At 39.2% G+C, this 21,871-nt stretch overlaps 1 pseudogene; it reads right to left on the bottom strand.

Annotated features, from left to right (window-relative positions):
- The window catches only part of LOC145106061 (putative E3 ubiquitin-protein ligase BAH1-like), a 30,564-nt pseudogene continuing 8,693 nt past the window's right edge, over positions 1-21,871 (bottom strand).

Here is a 21,871-nt window from a genome sequence, read left to right as displayed (position 1 = left end):
TCAATGCTGAGTAAGTCTTTCCTCCCATTCTTTTCTAAGCCTGTAAATGCCACCTTAATGCTCAGTAAGATTCGTTTAAAATGAAAATATGTCAAGAATTTATTGCAATAAAACACACTGCTTGTTTACCTTCGTTTTAGAAGTAATTCTGGTTCAGTTATGCGTCCTGCATTACCAAATACTTCATCTTTGGGCTTGTAGATTTCACCCCTTCAAACATCAAAACAGATCCCGATGAACAAGCACACATCGTGCAAAAGATATGTCCACGGCTCAACGCGTATGGATGAAAAACAGTAGTTGAGGATCATGAGTAAAAGCGTTTTACAATTTATGTAATCTTAAGCTATGAACTTTTCATAATTTCGATATATAGTCAGTCATACCAAGCAAACAACACAAGTTAGACTGTATTCCAGAACTACATAATCTGGAAGCACCAATTTCAATACAAGTTTTGAAATTATAACACTGAGATCACAAGAGAAATAACTACAAAGCTCATAGCAGATCATTTCATTTGATTCACTGAAATTCATATAAAAAGCCACCAGTTCAATCAACCATGGTGATTATAAGATCTCCAAGTGTTCAGCCTGCAGCTTAGACCTGAAGTTCACACCACTTACAGAGTTGTGCACCTAAAAAACAAACATAAATCATAATCGCAACACATCAATCCAAAAAGAAAAGAAAAATCTGCAATCTAAAGAAAGAATAGGATATTTGCTTACTTTGTCGTATTTCTTAAGAATTTTCCTAAGAGCTATAGCATTCATGATAACATATTTGATTAGCATCTGCCCTTCCAGTACAAGTGCTTGTTGATCATTTTTGAAACATTGAAACAAGTGTAGTAACTATCTCGGCATACCAATTTTGCAATGAAGCTGGACAAGATGTCTGACTCTAGAGCTAATACACCCCATTATATCAGAATCTTCTTTCATTATCTCGCTGAAGAACATTCGATCACACCTTACGTTCATAAACAAATCATGAATAAAAACATCACAATCGTATACAATACATAAGACACATATTCATGATCTGTTCTTAAAATTTACATGATGTCAAAATTGGTAGTTTATAAGAGTTTGCAAGTGTAAAGAGCAGGATTACTAATTATAAACAATACAAACAAATGCATTAAGAATCGTAAAATCAGACTTTGATGCTAAGGATGGAACTTCCCAGTTCCCACCACCAACAATAAGAAGTACTCTCATCCAATCCAGTTATAGTGTCCCGTGACAATCTGATCCTAACCGACTAGTCAAATCTCCAATACTTTTCGAGTCAAAAAAGTTTGTCCTGTGAAAAAAGTGAGGTTACAAATGATGTTGATATATTATAATGATGTTTTTGTCCAGAAAGCGACATATAACCTTCTGATCAGATTACTAATAAAAATGGATTTATTGGGAAAATTGAACCTAGATACCAAGTCTTGTAGTTCAATCATCTTGTGCTCGAGTCATTTTGTTGCATATAGATAGACAAGGTAGCCAAAAGTGGTCTCATCGGGGTGAACACCTAACAGAGACATTATGTCGAGCACCTTGTGTGCATCAGTAACCGATTCTTGTTCAAGGAAACAACCCTACAAAATTGTGTTATAAGCAGACAAATTAAGTTTGTGATATATCAACCAATAGATCTGATAGTACATAAAAATATCTAAAATGAAAAAAAAACATGTTTATATACCTTCCCTGTACCGTCCATGGCGACTATAAGGGTGTAAGTTCGTTTAGAAGGAGAGGAGAGACGTATGTGAGAATTGATATTTTGGATGGGTGATTGAGTTGTGAAGAGTGAAGTGGAGTCGAGCTTCGAAGAGCGGTAAAGCCCGGAGAAAAGAGGCGGAGTAGCAGCGGGGAATTTAGGACTGGAGAGTTGGGATGCTGGTGTAAGAGAAATTGAAATTATCGCCAAAGTAAACCCTAATTCAGAGCTTGGAGTCCATAAAAATGGTGATAGCTGGTAGCAAGTGGTGAATGGGGGGACGGATGAGTATTGAATATGATCTAGGGTTCATTGTTGTTTGTAGTTGATACCATGGTTGCAGAGCGCAAAAAATCTAAAAGGGAGAAAGATTCACAACTGCACAATGCTAATAGGGTTTCTTCGATAGAGGATTTTACATCAGAAGGAGGAGATGCATCACTTTGATAACATCAACATCAAAAAGATGGAGGCGCGATAGGGTTTCTTCGATAGAGGATTTTACATCAGAAGGGAGAGGATCGGAAAACAAGCGGGGTTTTGAATTTTTTGGGATTTCATTTCCCACCTTGTATTAAAGGATGGAGGCGTGTTTCACCCAAAAAAAATATAAAACAACATTCTTACACGACACCCGTTTAACATAGGTGCCCTCCGTGTTTGTAATTTTTTTTTCTGTTGGACGCCAATTTCAGGGCACGCAAAAATGCGCGTCCACTACCCTTCATATTTTTAAAAACTGACATTATTTTTAGGACACACAAAAAAAGCGTATCGTAAATCAGTGTGTGTCATTGTTCGCGCGTCATTAAATGGCTGTTTTCTAGTAGTGATTATTATATAAGCGTTTAAACAATACTTTCCAACCACTATGTACAGACAGGGGCCAGACATAAAACACCGGAGGGCAGGACCATTTTGGCATATAGCACTTCTGAAATCCAACAACCCTATGCGGCCCTTTAAACCAGATTCCCCGTACCGTGAGTAGTTAAAAAGATATTAGAACGACACTTATATAAGTCATAATAATAGCTCAAATATTGATTATAAGTTCATAATAACAATACTAATTTTAAATATAAGCTATATTAAAATAGGTAAGCATAACTTACTTACAAGGGGGTTTTAGCTAGGAGTCGGGCTCTGCAGGGGCAGAACTTCGTCGCTGAATATTTCTAAGAAAGATTCGTGCAACGCTTCAGCGCTCACCTTACTATACTAAAACTACAGAAAGAGAAGTCGAATCACGAGAGACCGAAATTCTCGGGGGATAAGAAGTGAAAGACTCTTGAATCAAGAGAATGGGGCAAGAAATATGAGAGCCCAAGCCTCTTATTTATAGTAATTGAATTTACAAAAACTACCCTCCATAATTACTTAATGACCTTATAGTTATATAAACGACTAAACACCCTTTCATAATACTATTTTAAATAGATTTAACGATATTTGTACTAAAATAATGTCGAAAGTACTCAACACTAGTCTTATAATAACCACATCGTCGATACCTTTCTAAGCATATATACATTTGTATATATATGTGTACATATATATGATTTATACTTTATTTTAATACGTAAATATGCTATTATAATTCGTAACTTGTTCATACGAACTCCATTTTTGACGTTCTTTATATCCACGCGTTGGTATTTACAAGTACTACAACTTTCATTTAGACGCCGTCAGCTAATTCTCATTCTATCTCAGATTTACAAAACTATATCGAATTTATCGCGCTCGAAGAGTAGGGACCAAGTTTCGTCCATATCTTTAACATAAGAGCTCTACTCTCGACATTCTTTATATCCACGCGTAGGTAAAAACAAGATCTAAAACTTTCATTTAGACTCCGTCGGCTAATTCTCGACCGATCTTAAATTTAACAGTTGGAGGAGATTATACTGTTAAATGTCCGCGTAAAATTCATAACTTCTACATACCGTCTCCGTTTTCGTCTGTATTTTTACCGTTGAGTTTCTATTAATGAGATCTTCAACTCTCATTTAGGTCACGTAGGCCAAAAACAGCTCGAACTAAAATTCGAGTTTGGGGCGTGCACTGCTACGCCAAATCTTAGAAAATTCATAACTTCCTCATACGAAGTCAGATTTGGGCGTTCTTTTTTTTATGTTCTCTTTTTAACGTATACTACAAATTTTGTTTAGATCACTAAAGCTAAAAAGTCTTCTACCACAAATTCACTATTTACGTCTCCCGGTGCCGTGCCGGTTTTGCCGTAAAACTTCGACGGGCGATAACTTCTTCGTTATAACCCGGATTTCGGCGTTCTTTATATGTACGGAACCCTTGTAACATATACTACAACTTGGTTAAGATTAATCCTTTCAAATAATCTTCCATCAAAAACTCATTTTTGATGTTCATCGTCTTTATATTGACTAGCCCGGATCTGCGGTCGTTACACCCGTACCTCCTAGCCAGCGGAGTGTGGGCGGGGGCCCGTATCTCCTAGTTAGTAGAGTGTGGGTGAGGCTCGTATCTCTAAGATAGCTGAGTGTGGGCGAGGCCCGTATCTCATAGTTAGCCGAGTGTGGGTGGGGGCCCGTATCTCCTTGAGTGTGGGCGAGGCCCGTGTCTCTTACCTGCATGTTATATGATATGTGTATCGTATGTGGTAGTTTGGGGAGACTCACTAAGCTTCGTGCTTACAATTTTCAGTTTTAGTTTCAGGTACTTCCGGTAGCAAGGGGAAGAGCTCGGGATGACTGCAGTGCACACACCATTTGTTTATCCTGGGATGTTTTTACTTAGATATATTGATATGAGTTTTGATGAGATACTCTGATTTGATACTATGACTTATGTTTTTGGATGAAATGATTTTGATAATTATGGTTATTTTAATAAATAAAAACGAAATTTTTAGTCGTGATTTTTGGGATGTTACACGACGCGCATGTTCAAAATTTCCAAAAATTGACACTTTTCATCGCAAAAACTTTTGATACCCTGGATATTAAAAACCTTTAGAAGTTTTAACTATTTAGAAGACTAAGGGCAAGGAAAAGAGATTTCGTTGGAATAATAAGAAAATTTCCATTCTTAAGATGAGTTGCTAGGGAAGCAATATTAGCATACCATAATAAAGAAGCTCCATGAGAGTTGCTAGGAAAGAAACAATAGCATGTCATAATAAGGGAGAAAAACGACAATGAAAGGAAAGGTACATATGATACAAGTAAAGTCTTTAGGTTAAATAGCGATAAGAAGACAAGTTTCTAGGAAAGCAACTATAATACTCTATAAATGGGAAAAGTAGTATTGTCCCAATAAATGAAGGATATAATAACAACCCCATTCGTTAAGCATAGGAACATTGAGTAACCGTCTTGATGTCATTTCAGGATCACAACCCTTCAATGTTAACCTTGATTGATCCGACCACCATTCAAACCATGATTCATCGTCAAGTATTCGATGTGTTAGGGAATCTTAGAGCTAGTAAAGACGAGGGAAGCAATAAGGAAGGTTCTCAAATGACAAAAACCTATATGGATTTATTAACAACATGTCGAAATCTTTTTATGCAAAAATTGGAGTAGATAATTTGATCCACTAGATAAAAGAGATATAGATCAAGTGTACTAGTGAACATAGAGTTATGTTTGCAGCATGCACGTTTATGGGAAGAGCTCTCATCTGTTGGAGTATCCAGGTCAAGGCTATAGGCATATACGCAGCCTATGGAACCCCATATGAAGATTTAATGAAGCAAATGATAAAGGAATTCCATTCTGGAAAAGACGTGGCACCAGTAGAGCAAGAATTCGGTCATCTTAGCACCAAGGAATCATGCCTGGCCTTCTGTAATGTAGGCTTTGAGTACCAAGTCACTATATGCCCCGAATTAGTCAACTCGGAGATCCAAAAGATCAATGCATATCTCCAAGGGTTAGCTCCCCATTTCAGGATCGTGGTGCAAGCATACCAGCTGTAACATCGTAATTTTTACTCAAATATTTTTTAAAACACCTTTTTTAAAGAATACGTTTGCCGAAGACTTGGTTATTTGAAAACATTTTTAAATCACCAAATTACCTTAAAATCCATTCAAAATTTCAAACCATTTACAACATAACCAAAGTAAATATTTAATTTGATAAAATATCTAACGTGTCCAAAATGGTATCACTATAAAAAGCTAATTACCCATTATGATACCCAGTCTCACCAAGCCATGCGCCTAAACTACCTGCACCGATCACAAAGGCATATAACAAGAAACAAGTGTTAGCAAATGATTCGTAAGCCGATAAGTTGTGGACAACCAAAGGAAAAACATAGAATCCTCTAATGGGTAATCCAAGCAAATTATGATAATATAAAAACAAAATAGCTAACAACATTCAACTATATATATCATAATTCATTTCAACCATCTACATTACATCGTTTTACCATATCATTCTAATTTCAATTTCATAAGTTATAGTTATCAACTTGATTCAACCATTTTTTACATATAATTTACTTCACCGTTTATTGTACGTAATTTCTTTCAACTGATTATCATACACAAGTTTAATTCAAGCGATTATAGTTATCAACATAAATCAATCGATTATTACATATAATTCAATTCACCGTGTATTATATCTAATTCCTTTCAATCAATTATCATAAGTTCAATTCAGCGATTATAGTTATCAACATAAATCGATCGATTATTACATATAATTTAGTTCACTGTGTATTATATGTAATTCCTTTCAATTAATTATCATATATAAGTTCAATTCACCGATTATAGTTATGGGAAATCTCTAGAAAAGTCCTAAAACTTTACCCTAATTTATGAAAAAGTCCCAAACTAAATTTTGTTCACGAAAAAGCATGAATTACCGGTAAAAATGGCGATTTGACCCTTTTTTCCGGTTTACCGGTTTTATTACTTACCTGTTTCACTAAAGTCCCATTATTTTACCCTAATTTGCAAATAAGTCCCAAAATAAAATTTACTGATGATTTGGCCCTTTTCTCTATGTAACATACATTTTACCGGTTTCATTGCTGACCCGGACGCCTAGTCATTAAATGAGATGATGAGATGGATATGTTGAGTTATATAATGCTATGTTTAGCATAAAACTTGATATCCTGATTTATTGTATATCTTTTTGGAATATAAAATGCATCCAACGAATACTACAATAATTACATAAACTAACAACAACTGCGTTATTTTTTACGTTTATAAAAAATATCAAATTGTCTATCTAATCTTATATAACCCAATATATCCATCTCATCAGACATCAACTTATTTTCTGCCATTTTTTCTTGGAAACACACATTTTATTGGTTTCATTGCTGACGTAGATACATAGTCATAAATGAGTCGATGAGATGGGTATCAAATTTTACAGTAAATGTGACATTATATAACCCATCATATTCATCTTATCAGCTAATTTAATGACTAGGTGTCTAAATCAGCAATGAAACCGATAAAATGTATGTTACATGAAGAAAAGGGCCAAATCATAAGTAAATTTTATTCTGGGACTTATTCGCAAATTAGGGTAAAATAATGGGACTTTAGTGAAACATGTAAGTAATAAAACCGGTAAACTGGAAAAAATGGGTTAAATCGCCATTTTTACCGGTAATTCATGCTTTTCGTAAACAAATTTTAGTTTGTGACTTTTTCGTAAATTAGGGTAAAATTTTAGGACTTTTCTGGAGATTTCCCTATAGTTATCAACATAAATCAACTGATTATTACATATAATTCAATTCACCATTTATTATATGTAATTCGTTTCAATCGATTATCATATACATGTTCAATTCAACCAGTTATTGTATATAAACACCGTTCAACTGATTATCTATTTTGGGGTTTCTTTGTGACAACATACCCAACAACTTATCACCGTTCACTACTCGTGTTCTTGGCCAATTTAGTGCTCTAAGTGGCTCATGACTTCCACCCAAGTTCACCAACCCCAAGACTTCCACTTTCACTACTCCGACCTGCAAAGTACAAGTACTTCACAATGTCGTTGAGGATCGGTACAAACGGTGTCAATTCTACCGATACACCTCCCGATTCCCACGTGATGCTTGATCTGGCCACACCATAAATGTAACATCCCAAAAATACAGATAAAAATTTTGTTTTTAAATTCATTCAAAACACACGATACTCGTATCAAAATAGTTAAAAGTGTATCATAAAAACATGTTATCAGAGTATAAATTGCCAAAATCTCAAAATTAAATGCGGAAAACAGAGGGTGAGGTGGTGCGATCAGGTTAGGCCCTTCTCCTTCGAACTGGAAGTACCTGAAACACAAACTGAAAACTGTAGGCACAAAGCTTATTGAGTTTCCCCAAAATATCACACACTATACAAATATACAAACAAACATATTTGGGTGCTTGCAATCCCCTTCGGTCTATTTCAACCGGATACAATCAAGCATATATGGGTGCTTGCAATCCCCCCGCGGTCTATTTCATCTGGATACTGTCAAGCATATCTGGGTGCTTGCAAACCCCTTCAGTCTGTTTCAGCTGGATATCGTGTCTATTTCCAGCCTACCACTACCATATAACATCATAACAAAGAATGATAGTGTCATCAACAAAACACAGGCATAACTGACAGTTGTCACGAAGTCAACCATCATACTACAACATAAACTAGTGGGCCGACATTGGTACCTTCGACCCACAGATACAGTGAAGGAAACTCACCTCAGACTGAAGGTATCAAATCATACTCAGTGGCTGACTCACGAAATCTTCTCCCTAAGGCACCAATATAAAACCCTAATTAGAAATTAGGCCAATATTCTAACCTGCCACACCCCAAAACCGGAAAGGCGGAAACGTTCTGGGGCGGAGGACGTCATGTACAGTATCACAACACAGAAATATAGTAAATAAGCAAACAACATCATCCATTGCATTAATAGTGTATTTTAATACAAGTGTGTTCTGTACAGTTTATAAGACACCAAAAATATGAATCAAAATAAAAGATGAGTCTTGAAAAGTGTTCCATCTTCTCAAAAGTTGGCCTCGGTACCTGTCTACTGATGACCTGAGAATACAAGTTATTTTGAAAGAGTTTATCAGCATTAAAGCTGGTGAGTTCATAAGCATTTTAGTGTCATCGATTTCATGAAAAGTTTGTAAGTGTTTGAGTGTGTAAGTTTGTAAAAATGTTTGTAGTAATTGTTAGTAACTCCTTGAAAATCCTATATTTTCTATTTAAAAGTAGTCTTCTACCAAGACATCAGGTATTGCATGTTTGTTCATTGTAAAAGTGAGTATTTCTCCCAAATGAGACTATCATTTAATAAAATATAGTTCTTGTATTACTGTTTATGTGAGAAGCTCACAAAGTAGATGTAATGGGAAAATAACGAAGTACTGTAGTATTATACTATAGTGACTACTGCTGTACTAACTACCTTAAACCAATTGTTAATTAAGGTATAATGTGATATAGTTATAACCATACTTGATCGACCTTAGTAAAACACGACGCTCGAAGACGTCGAGATGGTATGACATTCATCACCCGAAGACCTGCAGGTCCCACTGTAGCTAGCAGCAAGGTGTAGGACGGTTAGTCCAGTATAGATCTATACACGAATTCACGCTCTTCTTTCAGAAGACTCTGGTTATAAGTCGAGCCATGACAGAGATGCCATGTGCCGAAGTAGTGCCTCACATTTAAGTTATAGTGGGTATGTATTGCTTATACTAGTGTAGTGTATGTTCTCTCCTGATTCTCATCATAGTGTGTTCTTTAGTATAGTGTTTAGTGTGTGTGAATAGTATGTATTAGTGTATGTTCTCTCTTTCTAGTGTGTAGTATGTTCAGTTATATAGTGTAGTGTATGTATTGTTTACAGTATGTATTGACTCATGTATGAACTGACTCTTTGTATGATTCATAATATTAGAAATAGTGAGTAGTATACTCCTAAACTATACCTATTATAGTTTACTAGTAATGTTATATAAGTGACTTAGTGTATACACCTTTGCTACCCAAAGGTTTGGAACTGAAGTAAAATCTTTATATCTACACATATATACATGATATATAACTAAGGATCAAACGACAGTCGGACAAACAACAGGGTACTCTAAGTCCACAACCAAACAAGGAACAGGAAATAAAGTGAGTTATCAGTCCTAAGTCCTTCAAACCTTACTTATATAACTATATATGCATTAGACATGATTTGACAATATATAAGTTTAAAGAGTTGAAAGTAAAGATTTGAAAATCAAGGATAAGTTTTTATAAACAGTTTAACATGTAAAAGAGTTTGATAACCAATTTGAAGTAGTTTTGTTGACAAAGCAGTTAAAAGTATAGAAAATCCATTTGTTTGCAAGTTATAAATTCACATGTGATTGATATTATAACTAGTTTGATTCAACTTGTATTCCCCCCATAAAAGCATTGAAAAACATTTAAAAGGTTGATTAAGGGGTATGAACTCACCTGAAGCGAGTGGTTTGGATGAATGGATGGTATAGGATGCTAAGTGTCAAGTGAAGACTTGAACACACACACGTATCCTATTTAACATATAATGACACATATATGTATCCAATTAGTGTTTATTCAACTAATCAGGTAAAGAATAACACCTTAAGGACTAAGAAATCCTTAAATGGTAGTGTTATAATCACTTAGGATTGCATAAGAGGGTTGTAAAGCCACTTAAGAGAGTTTTCGGTCCAAGTGGTATGTTTCTTGGAGTTTTTGGTTCTTGTGGTTTTCGGTCCATATGGTTTTTGGTCCATATGGTTTTCGGTCCAAAGAGGCTTTCGGTCCAAATGGTTGGCCGAAAACTCATGATGTTTGGTGATTTTTAAGGGCTTTCCACAGTCAATGAAGTGTTCTAGACTCAATACTAAGTATTTGGAAAGGCTTAAAGTCATTTTGCACCCTTCATAAGGGTTTTCGGTCTAAGGAGATGCACTAGACCGAAAACACCTTTTGTTCTTGGATAATGACGATTTCAAGGCCCTAAATCAAGAGCTTCAACTAGATAACAAGTATAGGGAAGTAATACTTACGATTTAGAGGCTAATAGAGTTGATTTTGGACCAAAACACTAGTGTGTGTTCTTGGTGTTCTTGGTGTTCTTGAAGATCAAACCCAAAAGATGAAGGTAATGGATGAAATCGAAGGGTGTTACTAGTTAGGAAGATCTAATAACAAATAAAGGGGAAAGAAACACTTACATTTTCGAGAATTTGCAAGAAGATCTTATGATACTTGAGAGAGTTTTCGAGTTCTAGACTTGTAAAGAGAAAGAATGATCAAAATGATCATGAAATATATATGTAAGATGGGGTTTTCGGTCACCTTGACCGAAAACTCTAAGGTCTTGACCGAAAACTCCTTTTTGAGGAGGTTTTCGGTTTGCTTCATGACTAGAACTTCAACCAATTCATCCTAACACTGATTCCTTTGATGTACTAAGTTTAGAATACTCAAACAGACTCCAAATAGTGCTAAAAGATTGCAAAAATGAGTCTAACCTTGATTGAATTGATTACTATATAAGATTAAAAATTTCGGGTTGTCACATAACCTAAGGGTCCAAATCCTAATTCTTATCTTGATAACAAAAAGGGTTGCTTAACCCTTTCCTCATTGGGACTGCCCTACCAAGGCCCAAATCCAACAAGTCCAAAAAGGCATTCTAAGCTCAACTACAAGGCCCTTATGGCCCAATATGGCCCAAGAGCACCCAAAGTGGCCTAAAGTCTAAAAATGTCCTGTTACAACAGGTGGGCCTGAGGCCCAACCTAAACAAGTCAAATGCCCAACAAAACTCGAGCCCAAAAGTTTGATAAGCCCACAGATTGCGTACGCGCGGCGTACATGGCTCGTACGCCTAACATACACCGATGATCTGGAATCGGGGCACTAGCCCAGTATGCGCAGCGTACTCTAGAATACGCCCGGCGTGCTGGTCAATAAGCCCATAATTGCTCCCATGTCTTAATCCATTAATCTTTAACTTCCAAAACTTAGATCCAAGATCATAAAAGTGTCTTAAGCGATAAAGTTGTAAAATTTATGCTCTTGCATGCCTTATTGGGACCCAAACCATGAATTAAGCCTTCTATCTCTCTTAAGTGGTCACCAACTCATGCATCGTTGAGTCTTAATCTTCAAGATGCGGTTTTTATGACTTCATGCACTCCTAAAAGTCCAAAAGGACAACTAAAATGGCCTGGAGTAACCCTATACTCCAAAAGACCAAGTTGTAGGACCAAAAGATGCTAAAATCTTCCCTAAACCTAGATCTAAGCATACAATGAACAAGTTTTAGACTTTATACCTTCAATAAGCTAGAAATGATGCACAAACTCCGGATCTATAAGCTCCTTCTTCTCCTTTGCTTCTCCTCAAGCTTGCTTCTTCTTTATAACCACAAAAGAATACCCAAAAACTCTATGTAAGCTCAAAATGCACTCAAGATGGCTAGGGTTTCGAGATTAGCACTAAAAGGAAATGGAGGCTGAAAGGGAGATGCACTTGAAGGACTTAAGGATTCTAAATAGGATGAAAAACCTAAAAATCAGGGTTTGCCCCTGGCTTGAGTATGCGCAGATTACGTCGATATTACCCCGATAACGCGCATCCAAGGAGTACGCCGTGCGTACCTAGTGTACGCCCAACGTACTCACGAACCGTCCACTTCTTTTTAAATTGAATAAGTAGATTAGTTTCATACCCAGTGAATCGGGCGCTACAATTCTCCCCCACTTGAATTAGACTCCATCCTTGAAATCTGCTGCCGGAAATAACTCTGAGTAATGCTCCCTCATCTCATCCTCCGGCTCCCACGTCCATTCTGAACCTTTGCGGTGCTGCCAGTGCACCTCTACCAACTCAACAACCTTGTTCCTCATGGGTTTCGTCGTCCTGTCGAGGATCGCTACTAGTCTCTCAATGTAGTTTAGGCGGTCATCCACCTGAATATCTTCCAATGGAACCACTGCAGAATCATCAATCAAACACTTCCGAAACTGAGAGACGTGAAAAGTGCTATGAATCTGGCTGAGTTTCTTCGGAAGATCCAACCGATACGCTACGCTGCCCACCCTGGCTACAACCCTGAAAGGACCGATATACCTGGGGCCCAGCTTGCCCCGCTTCCTGAATTGGATGACACCTTTCCAAGTTGACACCTTCAGGAGAACCATATCCCCAACCTGAAACTCTGGGTCTGATCGGTGCTTGTCGGAATAGCTCTTCTTCCGACTCTGAGATGTCTGAAGTCTACTCCAAACCTGCTAAATCAACTCGGTGGTCTTGAGTACCACCTCGGTACTCCCCATGACTCGCTGAACGACCTCACCCCAACATATCGGGGTCCTGTATTTCCTCCCATAGAGCATCTCAAAAGGGGGTCGATCGATGCTGGCGTGGTTACTATTGTTATACGAAAATTTCACTAACGAAAGATACGTATCCCAACTATCGCCGAAATCTAGAACACATGCCCGAAACATATCTTCCAATGTATGGATGGTTCGCTCGCTCTGACCATCCGTCTGCGGGTGAAAGGCCGTGCTGAAATGCAGATGAGTACCTAGCTCCTCAAGGAACCTCTTCCAAAACCTAGAAGTAAACCGGACATCCCTATCTGAAACCACCGAAACCGGTACCCCATGCCGTGCCACAATCTCCCTAATATAAATTTCAACCAACTTCTTCGCAGAGATACTCTCCTGAATCGGAATGAAGTGCACGCTCTTGGTCAATCGATCCATGATGACCCAAATGGAATCCACTCCGCGTGCTGTTCAAGGCAACTTCGTAATGAAATCCATGGTAATCTCTTCCCATTTCCAAATAAGAATGTCTAACGGTTGCATCTTCATATGAGGCCACTGATGTTCGGCCTTGACTTTCCTGCAAGTCAAGTCCCTTTCTACATACCAAGCTACGTCCCGCTTCATACAGGGCCACCAGTAATTAGGACGTAGATCTCTATACATCTTCTTCGCATTGGGGTGAATGGCAAATCTTGATTTATGTGCCTCCTCTATCAGAACCTGACTCGCACCACCCCAATAAGGGACCCACACCCTCCGATGGAGAGTTAATAAACCCCGACTATCATAATCTAAGGAAGCCGCCTGACCTACTATGCGCTCACTCTTTTGGTGTTCTTCCTTCATAGCCTCGACCTGAGCCTCTCGAATCTGCTCCAAGAGTGGAGTAATCACTGTTATAGTCATACATATATCCTTGATCGAAGCTGCGGCCGCCTTGCAGCTGAGAGCATCGGCCACCACATTGGCCTTCCCCGGATGGTAAAGGATCTCGCAATCATGACCCTTTACCACATCCAACCATCGAAGATGCCTGATATTCTGATTCGGCTGGTCCATCAAGTACCCCAGGCTCTTGTGATCCATGTAGATAGTCCAGCGGACCCTATAGAGGTAATGTCGCCCAATCTTGAGGGCAAAAACCACGGTCCCCATTTCCAAATCACGTGTCAGATAATTTGCCTCATGAGGCTTCAGCTGCCTCGAAGCGTATGCAATAACGTGACCCCTCTGCATCAGAACTGCACCCAAACCCGTGATTGACACATCAGAATAAACCAAGAAATCCTCAACCCTCCGGTAGGGCCAGAATCAGTGCCTCGCACAATCTCTGTCTCAGGGTCTCATACGCCACTTGCTGCTCAGGCCCCCAACCAAAAGTGGCAGTCTTCTTCGTTAGCTGAGTTAGAGGAACCGCTATCTTGGAGAAATCCTGAATGAATCTCTGGTAATAACCTGCCAACCCAAGGAAAATCCTAATCTCAGATGGAGACCTCGGAACCTACCACCTCATCACGACCTCGACCTTGGCCTGATCGACCAGAATACCATTCTGGTTGACAAGGTGCCCCAGAAACTATACCTCGCGCAACCAGAACTCACACTTGGAGAACTTTACATACAGTCTCTCCCTCCTCAGGGTCTCCAATACCTCCCTCAGGTGATGCTCATCCGGCTCATGGGTCTTGGAATAGTCCAGGATGTTGTCGATGAATATAATAATAGACTGGTCCAACATCGGTCGGCACACGTGGTGCATGAGATCCATGAACGCGGATAGAGCATTAGTAAGCCCAAAGGGAATCACCACAAACTCATAATGACCATAAAGAGTCTGGAAGGCCGTCTTCTTCACATCGTCCTCTCTGACCCTCATCTGATGATAACCCGAACGAAGATCGATCTTGGAAAACAAAGATTCACCCTAAAGCTAGTCAAACAAATCATCAATCCTCGGGAGTGGATAACGGTTCTTCACCGTTAGCTTATTCAGCACCCGGTAGTCAATACACATCCGATGCGACCCATCCTTCTTCTTCACAAATAGGATTGGCGCTCCCCATGGCGAACTACTCTGTCGAATGAACCCTTTGCCTAACAACTCGTGCAGCTGTGTAGACAACTCCTGCATCTCTGGAGGAGCTCACTGATATAGTGCTTTGGCTATCGGAGCCGCACCAGGAACCAAGTCAATCCAGAACTCCACTTACCTCTCCAGAGGCACTCCACGAAAATCCTCCAGGAACAAATCCGGCTACTCCTGGACACTGGACACATCATCTACGGTTGCCTGACCCTTCTCCCGGGTATCTATAACATAGGCGACGAAACCAGAACAACCCTGATGAAGATAGCGCCTGGCCCTAGCTGCTAAACATAGAATCGGCCCGCGCTGAGCGCCCTCTCCCTAGACCACCAACTCTCCCTTACTTGGGGTCCGAACACGCATCGTTTGATGCTCTCAATCAATCAACGCCGTATTGGGGGTCAGCTAATCCATCCCCACTATAACCTTGTTCCTGCGCAAAGGAATATGAACCAAATCAATCGGATAATGCTCGCTGAACATCTCTAGAACACAATCACGATGAACCCTCGATACCCGGACAAATCGATCATCCGTAATCTCAACCTCTAATGGATGATCCAGCTCTCCCGGAGCTCCGACAAACCTCTTGCTGAGCGCAAGAGACACAAAAGATCGGGTAGCCCCCAAATCAAATAATAGCTGACCTCCTCCCATAAATCTCGGGATCGCTCCCTCAAACATCCTGGAGCGAACCTCAACTTCGACCCCTCGGGGCAGATGCTCTTCATCTGCTTACACTCAATGTCAGCTATCTAACGCCTGGCTGTAATGGGTTCGTTCACCCCAAAGAAATCTGAGGCCCCACACCCCATGAAAACCTTGAAGTAGAGAGTGCGGACCCCAGACTGGATAGTGGCCAGATCGGCCCTGAAAATCGGAAGACGATCCTCTATTAGATCGATGATACCATCCTTGATCGACCTGGACATCACCGGGGTTGCATCAAGGATGCCTCAAGTAACCTTATATGCAATGAACTTGTATATCCTCTCATCATTCGATTCTTTGCTCGTGCTCGAACCAGATCCTGAACCTCCTGCTCCATGACGTGTCACCACCATACTGAAACATAACCACGTAAAAAATTCACACTCCCGAGTTCCCTAGATTCATCGTGGTCTTCCTGGTTTCGGGTATAAATCCTGTGCTTCCAGTAGTACGGGCCCAATACTACATTCCACACCTATTTATACTCTCCTCAAGGACTACCCCTACTCCTCTAAGTTGCTATTCCCAACTAGCACATTCCTCAAAGTATAAGGCTTGCTACACACTAAAGCATATCTCAGGGATTTCCTAGGAATCCCTTCCTCACCCTTATCTGCTATCAGCTGCAGAAGGAACTTCCACTAATACCACCTAACTACCACATGAACACAATTACATAGTACTAGTACTGGATAATTCTTCGAATGACAAGTCCCACACTACAATGGTTGGACTGAAACAAGAGCTGCACAATAGTGTTAAACCTATCCTTCTAAAATTATCCAATAACAATAATATGTAACCTAACACATTCATCCACAAGTTAGTTAGTACCAACATAATTCCATAAAGCACAAAGCATCAGGCAATTCAACTCATAACATAACCTATACAGGCCATTCTATCAAGTAACTGATATGATACTAGCATGTGAATCTATAAGCTGATACAAATAGGCACATAAAGGCATCTCTCCTAACATTTTGTCATGCAATTCTGAGCAGATCCTTAACCCATAATCTAGCATGCAATTCTCATATTATAGCATAAAACATATAACATGTATGGGTAATTTGGGAAGACTTACTTGAGCTCGGCTGATTGCACACATCACACCCTTTCTCTTTTATTAAAATCCTTTGATTAAAATGTTTCTTTTTATGGAAAATCTACCAAACCCTCGATTTGAGTCCAGGCACACCCGCGAGTATGCTCGAATCCCTCATACCAAGGCTCTGATACCAACTTGTAACATCGTAAACAGACATATAAAAAATTTGTTTTTAAATTCATTCAAAACACACAATACTCGTATCAAACCAGTCAAAAGTGCATCATAGCAACATGTTACTAGAGTACAAATTACCAAAATCTCGAAATGCGGAAAATAGAGGGTGATGCGGTGCGATCAGGCTGGGTGCTTCCTCTTTGAACTGGAAGTACCTGAAACATAAACTAAAAACTGTAAGCACAAAGCTTAGTGAGTTTCCCCAAAATACCCCACACCATACAAACATACATCCAAGCATATCTGGGTGCTTGCAATCCCCTTTGGTCTATTTCAACCGGATTTAGTCAAGCATATCTGGGTGCTTGCAATCCCCATTCGGTCTATTTCAACCGGATACTGCCAATCATATATGGGTGCTTGCAAACCCCTTCGGTCAATTTCAACCAGATATCGGGTCTATTTCACCCCTACCACAACCATATAACATCATAACAAAGAATCACCGTGTCATCAAGCAAACACAGGCATAACTGAAAGTTGTCACGGAGTTAACCATCATACTACAACATAAACTAGTGGGTCGGAATAGGTACATTCGATCCACAGATACAGTGAAGGAGACTCACCTTAGACTGAAGGTATCAAATCACACTCAACGACTAACTCGCGAAATCCTCTCCCTAAGGCACCAATATAAAACCCTAATTAGAAATCAGGCAAATATTCTAACCCGAGGGTCTAAACCCTAATTCTTATCTTGATAGCAGAAAGGGTTGCTTAACCCTAGCCTCATTGGGCCTCCCCTACCAAGGACCCAATCCAGCTAGTCCGAAAAGGCATTCCAAACCTAACTACATGGCCCTTATGGCCTAATATGGCCCAAGAGCACTCAAAGCAGCCTAAAGCCCAAAAAATGTCCTATAACAACAGGTGGGCCTGAGGACTAACCTAAACAAGTCAAAAGCCCAACAAAACTCGATCCCAAAAGTCTCATAAGCCCATAGATTGTGTACGCACGACATACATGGCTTGTACGCCCGACGTACACTAATGATCCGGAACCGGGGCACTGGCCCAGTAAGTGCTGCGTACTCTAGAGTACGCCCGATGTACTGGTCAGTCAGCTCATAATTGCTCCCATGTCTTATTCCATTATGATTTAGCTTCTAAAACTTAGATCCAAGCTCATAAAAGTGTCTTAAGCCATAAAGTTGCAAACATTATGCTCTTGCATGCCTTATTGGGACCCAAACGATGAATTAATCCTTCTATCTCTCTTAAGTGGTCACCAACTCATGAATGGTTGAGTCTTAACATTTAAGATGTGATTTTTATGACTTCATGCACTCCCAAAAGTCCAAAAGGACAGCTCAAATGGCCTGGAGTAACCCCATACTCCAAAAGACCAAGTTATGGGACTAAAAGATGCTAACATCTTCCCTAAACCTAGATATAAGCTTAGAATGAACAAGTTTCAGACTTTATACCTTCAATAAGCTAGAAATGATGCACAAACTCTAGATCTACAAGCTCTTTATTCTCATTTTCTTCTCCTCACGCTTCTTTCTTCTTCAAAACCACAAAAGAATACCCAAAAACTCTATGTAAGCTCAAAATGCACTCAATATGGCTAGGGTTTCGAGATTAGCACTAAAAGGCAATGGGGGATGAAAGGGTGATGCACTTAAAGTACTTAAGGATCTTAAATAGGGTGCAAAGCCTAAAAATTAGGATTTTCCCCTAGCTTGACTACGCCCAACGTACGCGTGGGTATGCCCAGCTTATGCCGGGATCACCCCGACAACACGCATGCAAGGAGTACATCGTACATACCTAGTGTACACCCAACGTTCTCATGAACCCTCCACTTCTTTTTAAATTGAATAAGTAGATTAGTTTCATACTTGGCGACTTGGGAGCAACAATAAAGCCAACACCACTCCAGTTCTTGTACACCGGGGTGCACACGAACCACGTGTCACACAACCGTCTAGAAAGATAGTGTAACTAGCAACCGATATGGCTTAAGCTATTTCAACCGATTAGACATGCAAGGTTCTACCCATATTATCCTCATACCCCACAAAAACAATCATATATCAACATAAGAATGCTAGATAATCCTCAAATTCAATCAATATAGCATGTAACAAAAAACGCATACCATTAAACAAGCATAACATATTACTATTGATTTATTAGGAATAATCACCGCATGCAAATTCAATTAGCACACGACTATCATAGGATCATATCCACAAATACCAAGGCATAAGCATACCCAATGGGCAGCAAAAGGTTTTACCAAACAAACATAAGCAGTATTAGCATAATCCTAGTTTGCATCAATAATCCACTTTTGAGATGTAGTTTTCGGTTATGCACTATAGTTAAGAAAATTATCGACTCACTGATGCAAATATTCCTTTTACTTCAAGTCGTGGACCTTCTTGAAGGGGCCACGCTTTCACCAAGAAGAAGAATCGACCATCATATGTTTCAATTTTGTGCCCGTTGTGAAGGTCAAAAACCTTGCCTTCGGTTTCCCTCCCGAGTCGCATTCTTCTCTCACCACTCCCTCTCTCTCATTACCTGTCGACCAAGAAACAACCCAAAAACTAGGGTCGAACGAGCCTATTAATTTCCATCTGGTAGCCCAAAATAACCCACCAAAACAAATCGACCTCACCCTCCTATCCCGACCTCCCCTCTCTTCCTTCGATCGAGTGTCTTGCTCGATGGCATCTTGTGTTCGAATTTTTTTTCCTCTGATATGCGGCACAACCCCATGAGAACCGATGATCGATCCTCTTTTTATGTGTGCATATGGGACCTTAAGAGAAACGAATGAACCTTCGGCCTTCATTCCCGTCGATTCGAGGGCATGAGGGGTTTCTATTTGGTTTTTCAGCTATCGTCCCTCCTTTATTTCTCTTTGCACCTAGTAAACCCCAACCCTATATAATTAACAAATTAAGTTTCATTTAAAGACAATTTAGCCCCCCCCCATTCCATTTTATTCATTTAAATGAATTATATTTACCCTAATAGTTCCATAATCAATTTAATTGGATTATACTTCTCTTAATTATTGATTAATTAATATTAAATAAGATATTTTTTTAGTTTATCCCGTTTTAATATCATTAAACTAAAATCATTTGTGCAAAATAATTATCCAAGAAACAGAGACTAACGTTGCTAACGGAAGAAAAATTGGGTCGTTACAATTCTTCTTCCTTAAAATGATTTCGTTCTCGGAATCTCTAGTCTGCTGAAGCATCATATTTTGAATCACACCTATGAGTTATGCTCCATACTTGGTCATTATTCACACTTCGTATGTCAGTGTTGTAAACTTACTCAACCACTTGACTACTCTCTTTAACCAGATGCGATTTTCATACTTTTAGTGACTTCTCATAGAAAGCACATCTAGTAGCATCACAACCTGAAAATTTTTATTTTTGTAAGGTCAAACACATCAACTTAAGGTCAAACTTATAGGTTTCTAGACCGAGTATACGTAAGGGTTGCACGTTAGGAAGTGAACCACATAAGAACCAAGAGACTAGAAAAACATTCGAGCCATAAAACCTCAACAAGTTAGGTTCACGGCCGTGAAACCCTCTTAGGCCATGAACCATCCTTATATATATAAAGTATACCTCATGTTTGATTCATTTCTCACCTCTTGGCCATGATCCTCTCAAATCTCTCTCAAGTATCACCCACAAGAACTTCATCTTTCACTCTTTTTCATCCCTTTTTGTTACCATCTTCTTGGAATACATCAAAGGGCCTTCAAACACTCACCAAACAACAAGATCTTCAAGTGTTCATTACCATTTCTGGGCTGTGAACCCTCCCAAGGCCGTGAATCCTTCATGTGGGTCGTGAACCCTTCATGTTGGGCCGTGAACACTCATGTGTTCTTGGGCCGTGAACACCCCTTAGGGCCTTGAACTCCATTTCAGCCTTCCAAATTGCTTCTTGCACTCCTTTGGTGAGTTATTCTTGCATCCTAGGTTGTTTTCCAATCGTCTTTGTAGTTAGATTCACTAATTTCATGCCTATATGTATCATTATATGTCATTTAGGACTCGTTTGTGCTTCGGGACTTCATTCGTGGAACTTATCATCCTAATTCGAGTCTTCAGTTGAATCACCCACATAAGGTGAGTTCATACCCCTATAATATACCTTTTAAATGATTTTAAATGCTTTGAGGGGGGGGGGGGATACAAGTATAACACAAGAAATCTTGTGTTTTAAAATATTAATTGCTTATTATGTCTTTGCATTAATGAACTGAATTTAGAACATGAAATTTTGAATAGAACATAGAAATAAACTTATAAACTTTAATAAGTTTAATTTGAGGAACAAAAGGATCTTTTTATAAACTTATCTGTTATTCAATAAAAAGGGTTTTCCACATTATTACTTGTAAAGTCGTTAATCTAGCTTGTGAGATACGTCTTCTAGTACTTATATAAGTACCAGTGAAAGTCTACCATTACGGCCAGAGTCTCATGGATGGAGAGTGTGAATTTGTGTATAGATCTATACGGGATTGACAATCCCGCACCTCGCTGTTAGCTACGGTCGGACCGGCAGGTCTGCGGGTGATAAATGTTATATTCTTTTTGACGTCTACAATACTTCGTGTTTAACCGGTCCAATTAGTATGGTCATAAAACTCACAAATAGATAAAAACGATATATTTACATAGTAATATACTTTTCAT

Source organism: Lactuca virosa, chromosome 4 (genome assembly GCF_052849685.1).
Source record: "Lactuca virosa cultivar CGN04683 chromosome 4, Lactuca_virosa_CGN04683_v6, whole genome shotgun sequence".
NCBI classification, from domain to species: domain Eukaryota; kingdom Viridiplantae; phylum Streptophyta; class Magnoliopsida; order Asterales; family Asteraceae; genus Lactuca; species Lactuca virosa.
This window is presented reverse-complemented; position numbering and strand designations above follow the sequence as displayed.